Source organism: Corapipo altera, unplaced genomic scaffold (genome assembly GCF_003945725.1).
Source record: "Corapipo altera isolate COAL_440 unplaced genomic scaffold, ASM394572v1 50, whole genome shotgun sequence".
In the NCBI taxonomy this organism is placed as follows: domain Eukaryota; kingdom Metazoa; phylum Chordata; class Aves; order Passeriformes; family Pipridae; genus Corapipo; species Corapipo altera.
Genome location: NW_020884889.1, coordinates 11,741,524 through 11,754,295, shown reverse-complemented (window position 1 = coordinate 11,754,295; position 12,772 = coordinate 11,741,524). Strand labels below are relative to the sequence as shown.

At 34.7% G+C, this 12,772-nt stretch overlaps 1 protein-coding gene across 3 annotated transcripts in view; it reads left to right on the top strand.

Moving 5' to 3' along the window:
• Nucleotides 1-12,772, top strand: part of WDR72 (WD repeat domain 72) — a 104,314-nt gene that overhangs the window by 61,921 nt on the left and 29,621 nt on the right. The window lies entirely within an intron of this gene.

Sequence of the window (12,772 nt, the reverse complement as noted above, 5' to 3'; positions counted from 1 at the left end):
CACTGGACCAGGTTGCTTGAGGCCCCATCCAACCTGGCCTTAAACACTCCCAGGGATGTGGCATCCACAGCTTCTGTGAGCAACCTGTGCCAGACCCTCACCACCCTCCCAAGAAAGAATTTCTTCCTAATATTTAAGCTAAATCTCCCCTTTTTCAGTTTACAGACATTACCTCTTCTTCTGTCACTACATGACCTTGTAAAATGTCCCTCTCAGAAAACTTTCTTTGTCTTGTAGGTGGAAAATCTGTTGGTATATTATTTTAAAAGAACTTCCTCTAGTAATCAGAACAAGTTGGGAGTGGGAGCGTGTAATACATTATTTCTGTGTGAGACAAGCCAAATGGCCTATTTCTAACCTTGTCAGGCTATGAGTTTTCTCATATGATTGTCAAGGAGTTAAAGGACTTTCACAGTCTCTTATCTCCTTTGAATAGTAAAGTAGAAAAGGTAAAGTTTCTTTGATTGTATGATAGTTTTGGTATTATAAATATATTTGCAAATAAAGGAAGCAGTGTGTTTGGAATAGAATCAATAAATCATATTGGAAAGAAGTTTTAAAAATTTATCTTTCCAGTGACATCAGGCCTTCCACAGTACTAAAAATTAATTGCTTAAATTTTATAACTTCATAATGTAATATAGAATATTTTATTTTTCTTTTAGAAATCACCTCCATGCAAGGAGATATCAAATGCATTTTACAATTAGATGATTTCATTTTACTAGAAGCTTATTCTTTGCAACTTTACAATGATGCTAATGTTTATGGTAAAAAAGACTGAAGCTGAATTTATGTTATGAAGTTATACTCTTTTTTTTTTAGCCCATTAGCTGAGTCTTAAAATTAAGTGACCTAAATTTTAGATCCAATCTTATTAGTGAGCCTTCACTTGGGAAACTAATTTATTATCTCATTGAGTGAGTGTGTGTCTGTCATGAAAATTTGTTACCCATATCCTTGTTCCAGCATACTAAAAATGATCAGTGATACTTTGCTTCAGGCCACAATACAAAGTGGTGTCTCTAATTTGGACTATTGGAGTACATACCACTTTGAATAACTGTCATATATGAGTTTATAGGTTGCTTACACTGAAGATTGCTTTGAATCATTTTGTTTATATGGTTTGGGACAGGATGCGTTGTAATTAAAACATCCCCAGCTGTCAAGTTCATGGATTTAATTTCCAATTTCCTGATTTTTCAGCATGTATTTCAATGTAGTGTTTTGACATAGGTTTACAGCTAAAATGGAACCAAATGAAAGCTGCAAATGCAGATATCTGCAAACTCCAGATGTGTTTAGGCCTTTGGGTTTGTTTCAAAATGTTCCATACTAGAGGAAAAAGCATTTCTGTTGTGTAAAAGGTGCTGGAATTACTCTGCAATTCTAGTAATAATCAATTGTTGTTTAATTCTAATTAAGTCTTAAGGTTCAAACAAGTTATGAATTCAGGGGAGTTACTTCCACTCTCTGAATGCGGGATTTGTTTGTTTGTATGTTTAGTAACAGATTTTTACCATCATTTTGTTCTTAACCTGATTATTTGATGGCTATTCAAAAAGCAACTAGAAAAGTGCTTTGCTAGAATGAGCACAGTATGCATAAATATTCATACTAGCTATGACTTTTTTCATACTTCATGATCTGAATTACATAAATGTCTTGTAAAGCAGAGTGGATTTTTTGACATTGTTCAGCATTTCACTGTAGTCTGGAAGAGGCAGAAAACATACAGGAAGATGAGAAAAGAGATGTTGCACTATGAGTATTTAATATTATATTAGCTTTCTTTTTGTTCTCATTTCCACTCATGTTTTACCTTGTTGCATTATTTATCACTGTGTGTAAATAGCAGAAATATTCTTCTTTTGACTTGTTTGGTTTTGTAACATGCATTGCAAAAACTCAGTAAGTTCACACAGAATTGAACAAATTTTTCTGTGATTTCTAATATATGAAAGAGTAAAACTATTTGTGGCATGTAATCATATGCAGGAATGATATCTATAATAATATGCATATCTATAGTAATATGCATTATTAAAAACCCATGCCAGAGTAAGTCCACAACCAGTGTAATTCTAAGACAAGTAATTATATCTGGGTTTAGTCATTCATCTGATAGGTATGTCATCTTTTATTTTATTAAATACTCTGTACTTATGGGTTGTACAGTAGCTGTCATTTTGTGCAATATCAAGGTAAAGGTTAAATAATGTTCCAGGTTTTTTAAGTCATAATTCAAGACCAGGTTCATGCCTTCTGACCCAAAGTAAAAGTATCTGAATCTTGGCTGCCATCATCATTGCATTGTATTGCATTTTTCTTTAATTGGAATTAATAGATTTGATCTGGAGATATTTAACCTTATTTAACTCCACAGTTTCTGCTGAATCAATAGAAGTTCTCCTTAAAAACAAAAACTTTCAGGATTTGACATTCAGTTTTTGTCTTCAAAGTTTATAGTATGTTCTAGAGTTACTTTTTTCAGAAAGCTCCTTATTCCTTTGAAGATCCTGAATCCTTCATGGTTAAGGGTGATAAGATGTAGACAACAGCTTCTCTTGATGAATAATTTAAAATGCCTTATTTTTCTGTGGTTCCATACCGATATTTTATTTGAATTAAAAAAAAACAAAAACAAAAAACAACAACAAGCCCAAACTTATGTTGTTTTTCCGTAAACAAAGATAAGAAATTAAAAGAACTATTCATGCAAAGTATTCCAGAGAAAGGGTTAACTGTGTTGTGTTCTCGTACGTTCTCCCACTGTTACTAAAAGGAAATATAAGTGCAAACAGCTGCAATTTCTTTATGTTAATGTCAGAGATAATAATTTTGGACCTGTTCCAAACATATTGATAGCAATCTTACCATTGATTTTTGCAAGATTCGCTTCAGTTCTTCAAAGAAGCTGAGGTTTTCCCTAATTTTTTCGACATTCATCATAATTCTGAAAAAGTTTATTGGACTTAATCCCTTCTTGCTTTTTTCTACACACTGATAATCTCAGATTAGTAGTACCATTTAACAGGTTGTCAGTGTGATCTTGTTTTCCACTGTCATGTGCATCAGAGGCAGTGATTTTCAGGTCTTAAGAATTTACTTATCCACTTTTATTTGCATGAAACCAAGAGGAGCTGTGTTTGCTGGCATCCATTTTTCATTTTCCAGTATTTGATCTTATGACAAACATACCTAGTCCATACCCAGCCACGTGCAGAACTTCTTTGATCAGGGGGAGTGTGATGGTCATACCACTGCTGTCATTCACTGGCCTGGTGTTTGGACACAAAGAAGTTCCTGGTCAGTCCTTCAGCTGATTTGAACCTCTGTCGACAGTAATTCACTGCTCATCCTTGAGGCATTCTGCAGCGAGTCATCTGCAGAAATTGTTTCCTTTCCCATGGAACTCTCAAAATATTTGCAAGGCTAAGAGCTAGAAATGAGATTCTCTCAACTTCTGGTGCATTTTGTGTGTAGGACAGGGATCTCCTTATACTGCACTGAATTCCCATGTCCCCATACTGAACTGTTTCCCATGTGCCATCCTTTGATGTCTATTTCTTCTAATGCGTAGGGAGCCAAAAATATCTGAAACATCATTATAGCATGTGAGTTCTTGTGGAATTGTGTGCCTCAATTTTTTGTAAAATGTGAAGAACTGGATTTATTGTGGGCATAAATATGTTTTAGAACTCAATACTCAGGTATTAAATTGAGGAACTGTTGAATGTGATATTCCAGGAATGCCAAAAACTGGAAAAGTGAAAGGACAACAAAATACAGGCTTTATTCCCAAATACAGAATGTTATTTTAACTATCTCCTGTATTTGTGGAAAAATTAAATGTGAAAAATCGCACCACTAAGACTAGCTTGCAATAAATTCTGGTTTGCACTTAAAAATTCCTAGTTTAAGCAACTGCTAATGATTCAAGCTTTTAAGTATATTTGAAAGCTATTAGCTATAACCTCATCTTTTGTATGTGGTTTTGGAGCCCTTTAAACTATTCAATTAAATAAATTGGTTCTTGCAGGAAAAAAGCTTCTGCTGATAAATACTAGAGTGAAATTAATGGTGGCAATTGAATTCCATAGGTTAGTGTAAAGAATTGTCAAAGACTTATCTAGAATATAACAATATGTTTTTTTAAAATGAGGAATCCGTTCAGTAATGGTAAATCAATGGAAGGCAGGATGTAACAGCCTCTCTTCACTACAGAGCTGCAGTGACGTGCAGCACAGGGTTTCAAACACTTCTATTGTCTGGGTTTCAGAAATCTGTCCAGTTGCAGACAACTTTTTTTATTTCAGCTCTTAGGAAGTAATTCTTTGACTGTCTTTCTATATAGCAAATGAAACTTCTTTCCTGCCTGCAAAGCCTGAAGGTTTTGTCAAGAAAGGGCAGATAACGAGAAGGGTTGTTCTGTCTGTATTTTCTTTAGTATTGTTATCTTGTTACAATCTTCTGCCTGCTCATATTAGTCTAAATGTATAATCTAACTCTACATTTAAACAAACAAAGAAGACAAAAATCAATTTTTTTTGACACTTTAGTAATTCCTTTCATAAATGGATCCTCCAAAACAGATAAACTAAAATGTCCTACTGAGACTCATAGTGCCTATGATTAAAACTTGTAGTATTTCAGGTGAAATTTGTCATATCTGTCCCTCTTCCTATGTAGTCCCTCTGTGTTTTGAAGCATTCCCAAACTTTAGTTTTAGAGTAACATGTGAACCAAACAGTTTAATCATATTTTCTTGCAGTTTCTACTTTTCAACTGGTTTGAGTTTTGGTTTCAGATATCTCCCCATTTGGCATCTCTCATATTTTTCCAGTTTAACCCTCTTCTCATGTTGCATGTTACATCTTCTATCTGGATTTCTTCCAGCTTGTTTTATTCCTTTCCATTCCCATTTTTTACTACCTCTTTTTATCAAGAAATAAGAATGTTAAAAATTATTTCTGACATGAAACTTCCTTTCTCTGTCCAATCTGTTCTTATTAGTGCAAACATTTCATCCAGTAAAACAAAGTTTTTAAATGGAACTGAAATTTTGTGTTCTTGGGCAAGATCTTACACATAACAAAATTCACTAAACTATTAGACTTCAGGTTGTTTTCAAAATTTCTCGGTTAGGCCAATTTTGTGTGTGTATTAGCAATAAGCAGTGTACAAAATGATTGTATAATCAACGTTTCATCATTATTAATGAGTATCAGATTAATCTGTAATCTCATTTTAGACTGTGAAACAGCAAACCAATCAATCTAGCATTTGTTTGATGAATGGCCTTTAAGGGTAAACTGGTGACAGCAGTAGCTTTTCTCTGTACTGAATGTGCAATAAAAATGAGTGTATTGTATCCTAGTTTCATATTACAAATATTTCCAGTAAAAGAATACAAATCAATGTTATATTTTAGCATCTATCCTGCAGTTTAACTATACCACTGTATCATGTCCTATATATCCAATTAAAACTGTAGTTTGATCCAGTAGTCTTTAATATTAGTGGTCAAGTACTAAAGGAAGTGAGCTTAAAGACTCCTGGAGAACTACAGCTGATTTCATTCCATGCGTCATATATTTTACCAGAGGACTCCTTAATGCAGCAGAAATCAGATTTGGTGTGTATTTTTACACAAAATCAAATTCTACAGGCGCCATCTCAGACTCCTCCAAAACATTAGGAAGGATAGGATTCACTGGTCAAGGAGGCAGTAAGAATCACGTGCATTCTAAATTCAAATGCACAATAAACTTTAGTCAGTTTTGTTTTCTATGTGCTTTTTTCAGTGTTTACTGAATGGGAAGAATCTCTAATGTGCTTTCTATTTAGATCTTTAAAGGTAAACACTCTTTTTGGTAGGGGAGGAGCTGTTAATACAGAGATAAAATTATCATTGGTTCATTTTTAGTCTCTACTGTTCATTTAGAAGTTCATTGGGTACAGGCAAAGTGCAACACAAATCTTACAAAGATTTGAAAGCTGGTTCCCAGTTAGGGTTTCAAAATAACAAGTGAAGGAACTGCAAGAACCCCGTGTTACTCATGTAATCTCCTCTGTCTTCTACTGGTTGGGGTTTTTTTGTTTGTTTGTGTTTTAGGTTGGTTGGTTTTGGTTTGTTGGGGGGTTTTGTTTTTGTTTGGGTTTTTTTTGAAGAGCCACTCCTTGTCACATCTTGCTTTCTTAGTCAGAATGTCTCTGCCTATATTGTTATTCTTAGCTGAACACAATGTTCAGACTTGCTAATAGCATATAATTTGTCGTCCTTATAGTTCAACTGGAGCTCTGGTTTTCTTATGACTAATTTAGTACACAGAACCATGAGTCACATAAACCAATAGAACTGGAAGAGGTGTAAACATACCATGGAAAATGTGTTTAAGTCACAAAGTAATGCTTTAATGTTACATTTTGAAGTTTATCCTTTTACTGTTTCAACTTAGAGACTGATCAATGCTGACTGCTCAGATTCTGCCCTCCCTATTGTCTACAGTGTTAAGGAACTTCCAGGCCTTAGTGGTGTTTCCCTGCTTCACTGTTTGTCATTTTTCACTCACCCAGCATCTGTAAAAGAAACTGAATAAAGAAGCAAAAATAGAGTACTTTATTTCTAAATGTAACACCTCCTCTAGAATGTGTGGTGCTGATAATTCTTGCAAAGCTGGAGATTTTCTGTTATGTGGGTCTGTTATGAGAGTCAGACTGAGGTGGGGGGAGAAAGTACTTGTGTATAGTCCTTTAATAGCCCTGAAGCTGAGCCCTGTGCCAACAGTCATAGATAAAAACACAGTATCAGAATGCCTTAATTATATTTATAACACTCCATCTAGAGTTTTTCCGTGCTGTATTTTGTAATCTCCCACCTCCTGATACTATTTTTATTAATTTCTTTGCTGTTCCATGTTCATGTAGAATGCTATGAATACATGAAGGTCAGGAAAGACCTAAATAGGTCCTACCCTAAAAAGATTGTAGAGATGGATGCCTTTCTGAGAAAGGAGTGGTACTGAACAGCATGGACAAGGGGGATGATCCCCAGGCAGAAGGTTTCTTTTCTGTGTTATGTGATTACACAACTGTCCTACTTGAAAAAGGTTTGCAAGAGTTTGGTGATATTTTCTTTGGGCTCTATTGCCTGGATTTTTCTTGTTGGGGGGAATAAAATCTTGCTGAGAGGTTTTGACTGCATTTACCTCTGGCTTGTAGTGGGCTGTTGGGAGGTCAGAACAATTTAGTGTCCACTTAATTTTTCTCATGCTTTGGTTAGTCTTCTGTCATGTAATCAGAATATCATTTATTGACCTTTTTTTTTAATTGACATGTAAAGTAAAGTACCTTCTAATTTTGAATCTTGTATTTTTAAACTTTTAGCAGATACTAAATTGCTTCCTGAACCTGGTCTATAACTGTGTTTGAAATGTTTCTGTCCTTGAATTTCAGAATATTGGACTCCTGTAACTTAATTTTATAATTTCCTTCCAAATAAGTTCACTCAAATATTGAACTAACAGTATTACTGTAATTATCTGGCAGTAAGACAAGTTAAATGTTTTAATAGTTTTGTTTGTTTAGAAAAAAATCCTTGCAGAAAGAGAGGAATTACTTCAAGCCACTGCTAATAGTTTTCAGTAGAGATGGAAATTTTCCATTATGTGTTTTGGGAAAAACACACCGAAAGGTAGAACTACTTTATTTATACAAGAGGTTATTAGTATGGAAGTAGAGAGTCTGGATAACACTCACACAGCAGATTAACACCACTGAGCAGTGCTTGTCTCTAATAATGAAATCAAGGTATCTGTCTCAGCAAACAAAAAATGGAAATGACTCAAAAGAAGCCTTTCTCGCCTACCAAGCTTATCAAGAAAATATTGAACCAGTTGGATGTACATATATCCATCACTGTGGAGAATGGATCTCAACAGAACTGTCACATTTCAGGATGGACAATGTATTCATCTCTGGGTGCACTTCTGCACCTGCACACGTTCTTAAAAGACTTAATACATCCATTTGTATTTCCTGCCTCATGTATTCCAGAATTTGTTTTTCTTTTTATATAAAGATATGATCAGACAAACATCATTAATAGAAATAGTATTTCATAACTGGATAGTGAATAGAATTAATCAGCACACAATGACTGCCAAATTCTGAAACTTAAGTAAATTGTTCACTAATCTCTCATGCTTGGTTCATATCTAATGTTTCAGTGTATGCTTTATTTTAAAGACCAAAGTAAGGTCCACCAAGTATCCTATCTTGCTTCAGCATTATGTTTTAGTTTTTCAATTATATTGCTAATAAAGATGGCAATTCAAATGTTAAAGAATATAAAAACCTTTCTAGTATATCTGAGAAAATTTTTTCTCAAATTCCAAGTGTATCAACAGAAGAGTTTTTTTCTTTCTACTCTTGGAAAAATTCAACTTATATCACACTTAAGATACCTATCACTAATTCCCTAAAGACTAGGTGCCTGTATTGTTCTCATATGATGGATGTTGGTCACATCACCTGCTGCACTACTAGAAGATGCTCAGATAGCCTAGTGAAGAGGGTGAAGTAGGAATCTGAATTCAGGAGGTATTTCCTGCAGAATAAATAGCTGATCTGTGCGTTCTTCCCTACTACCCTTATATCTGAATAAGTTTTGGATTTCCTTTCCCTTTAGCTTCAGAAGTAAGTTTAAAAAGACAGAAGGAAAATATATTTGACATAGTTAAAGCATGTCAGCTCAGTTTTATTACTAATAGTGTTCTATTGCTAAAATTTTTGTTTCTTTTGGAAATGGAGTGCTGTCAGGGTTTTGCATATCACCAGACTGTAGTTTAGTGCTGACAATGAACATTAAGTCTTTGTCTTGACTGAAAAGTCAATCTACTTTTTTATGTGAATTAAGCAGACACTCATTTTCATTTGTGTTTTCAGGGTGGAGTAGCATTTTGGTATGTTAGGCAGATGTTTCAAATAGATGTGTCCCAGATAAATTTAGCAGATTAAGGCCATCCTCAAGGCACAGGAAAGAATTTATTATTTAATTAGTATGTGCCTCTTAGAAGGTTCAATAGGAGCCCCTTCACTGGTGACCATTGTTACCCATGTCAAGGTGTGATATATAGTATATCACATGAATTACACTGCTGTCAAGAGACTATATTAAGGAATAGTAAAAAAAAAAAAAAAAAAAAAGACCATGACTTTAAACCTGTGCTTTTATGTAATGAAATGGAATGGTTTAGTTGCATGGTTAGGAATGTTTTAAAATAGGTCTTGTATGTGGTCAGGGGGCAAGCATGCTAGAAATAAAGCAGAAGCATCAGCACAATGACTACTGTAACAGGCACAGCAGGCAGATCTACCTCTCGTGCACAGGGACAGCAAGGCAGGTCTCAAAAAAGAATGGACAGACAGGGGAGAGAGAACCATTGTTTCCAGTCCTCTTGTGATTATTGTATATAGCAGACATATTTGCAAAAATATTTCTTTCAAGTTTTATGGCTTATAAGGGACTGTTTTCCCTCAACCTGGTTTTTGTGAAGGGTCTTGAATGTTCAGCACAAATGGAAACCGGTTTTTAGTTATGTTCTGACACAGCTCGTAGATAATATAAAACAATGTTCTTTTTCAGTCTTTGTGCTTCTTAAAATGTGCCTTTCACCATTTGTGTTCTACTACCTAAAGAGGATTTGAAGGATAGAGCTACTTTGGAATAATAACTCCCTCTTTCCTCACTGACCCCAGTCCCACTAAAGTTGATCTTGCAGTTTAAACCTTAGCTGTGTGATGTGGATGCATTTTCCCTGAATTGATGAATGAATAACATGACAAGTGTAATCTAATTTACGGAGAAACAAAATTGATAATTTTGGGATCAGTGGTCAGACGTGTATATTTTTTATCTTAAAAATAGATACTTAAGATCACAGTATATTTATAGGTCCATTACATAGTAATATAATAATACAAAATGAAGAATTTTCAGTGTTTTTTCAGATGTCTTTGTGTGATACTTGCAATTATTTGAGATTTTAGAGTAGAATGTGAGGGGGAGCTGTCCCTCTTATAAAAGATATTGTGCTCTGTGCTTTTAGGAGTCAAGTGAAAAACTTGCAACAAAAGAAAAACCTTTAAGAACCTTGTTTATTGAATTCTGTTGGCTAAAACTGTCAAAAATAAATTAATAGCTGTTACCGCTGCAGTGCTTTTTTTGTTCACAAGAAAAATATCTTGACATATTTTTTCATTCTGTGATTGGTGCACATTTCAAGGGTATAAATTAATCTTCAAACGATCCTGGGGAATATCTTTCCTGGACACTTCACTTATACATCAAGTTGGCCATGTTAGCAATCTAATCACAATCCTGTAATTCAGTGGACAACAATTCCTTATTGTGAACAGCATAGCAGCTTTTACTATCATTTAGGTCAGCCTAAGATTGCTGATGCACCATATGTTTCAGGCCATGGATGATGGATGGTATCCTCTGGTGCCCATCCCTAAGTGATTGGAAAGATTGAAGACACACAGTTCACTTAAGCTTGCTTACTATTACATCAAGTAATCAGTGTGATAGGCAAACCTGTGCTCCCCGTGTCACACTGCCCAACTTTCTGCAGGGACACTGTGTCAAAAAAACAATCTAAGAACATTTCCAGATGACAGGCCAGTTACTAGAACAACCATTTAACAACTGGATTCATCTAAAAAGCTTAATAACATGGAAAAGTCAATACATGTTTTTAAAACACTTTTATTTATATGAACCAGACATGGTGTTTTGTTTTTTAAAGGGTTTTTATTCCAAGATTGAGTTTATGTAAGAGATATAATAAAGCAATCATTTTCAAAGTTTAGCCTTTAGTGTGTCAAAACATAGTGTTCCTAATATTAATCAGAGAGAAATACTACTTTAAGATAATATTGAATTCTTTAGAAATTGTATAAAATGTTGTGGTTAGAAACACATGACATCACTTTAGAGTTTAAGACTGAAATCTTTTTTTATTTCCCAATACCTGTCTCTACTGATAGCACTCAATGTTATTTTCATTTTCCTCAACTTTCTTGGACCAGTATCAAACCCAGGCAATTGAGAGCATCTTCCTTTTTATGAGGTGATACTGTGCTGAGGAGTCTTTTATGTGACACAGGAAGAAAAGCCAGGATGATACTCTAAATCTCATTTTGCATAAAAATCCCACAGCACGTATGCCATCAGTCAGAATAAACCCAACCAAATAATATCAAAGTGAGGTGTTTAAAATACTATAATTTAAAACTACTGCTGGTGTATGTTATTGCAAAAATGGATATTTTTTTGTTGTAAAATAACTGAGTTGAAAGCTCAGTATATAGGACCATTGTATCTTATACCACATCAACCATGAAAAAGGAGCTAAACAGTTCTGTGAATTCAAACTCTTTAAAATACTCATATAGACTATCATTAATGATCATATTTTTGTGTATGTATTTTGTAACTAAAAAGCATAGCTCTTGCATGCACTTTGATTGAATAGCTCATAGAACTGCATAATGTTTTCCTAAGGTAACAGACACTGTTTATTTCAAACACTAAATTCTGGCAGCTATTCTGCTGTTATTTAAATTTGTCTCAACTTCCAACTTCTTTCCTTTAATTGATCAGTTACTTGTTGGCCTTGTTAGGTAACTGTGGTGTAACACCAAAATAAACACATTTTTCATATTTGAAGTGTGCGGTTAGTGAGAAGTGCTGGAATTGTAGCTGTAAATGCATTTGAAAACTCGCCACTCCAAAGTCAGAATTTCAGGACAGGCTTCCTTTTGTCAGTCCTTTGATAGCTGAGACAATTCCATAACTAGACAATTTAGGCAGCAGCCTCTAAAGTAAATATTAAACTAAGGTAATGGAAAGAAAAAGCTATTCTGAGGAAGAGAGTTTGGGGAGTAGTGATTAACACTGATTTTAAAACCAAGGCTGTCAAAGACAGGAGGAGATGTGCTGGTATTAACAAGGCTCATCACTTCCCTGCAGAGCAGAAATGTTAGAAAGCTGAATAAGAGTAATTGTTTTAAATGGTGTATGAATACATGAACCTGTCCGTGTTAGAACTGAGATTTTTGCAATCATTGACACTTTGGTTGCTTTCTGAGACACTTCCTGGGGAGAGATGTTTACTGGGCTTTGTTGTCACTTGTTCTGCCATGAGGATGTTCCCAATGGAGCACTAGAGCTGAGAGAGTAACTCACATTGAAGTCTACAAATGAATGGAGGGATGAATTAAGCATTTCAAATGTAAAATGCACTGGGCTAGAATAGTTCGTCTGGAAGAGACCTACAATAGTTGTTTAGGACACTACTTTGGCCTTGTCAATGAGAGACAGACCTATAATTAAGGAAAAAGGACTTTAAATGTCTGATAACACATTTTTATTCAAAGGACATTTGAGAAGAAGGAGTGAGAGCAACTTCTGGAAAGTTGCTTTAGCAACCCCAGGTATGCAATAGGAACTAGAGCCCAGAGTCAAACTTGTATACTCTGAAAAATTCTTTGTGGGATTTTTTGCTTTTCTAAAATCAAAACTGTCAGTCACCATGGAAATATTTTCAGAATAGAGTTGTAGTAATTTTATATTTTCTTTCTTCTTTCCACCTATCTTGACTTGGATAACAGTGAATCTTAACTTGGAAATAACCTGCAGAAGTTAAAACTATCACCTAAAAATGCATTGAGGCATCTAGAGGGAAGTTCATGGAGAGAC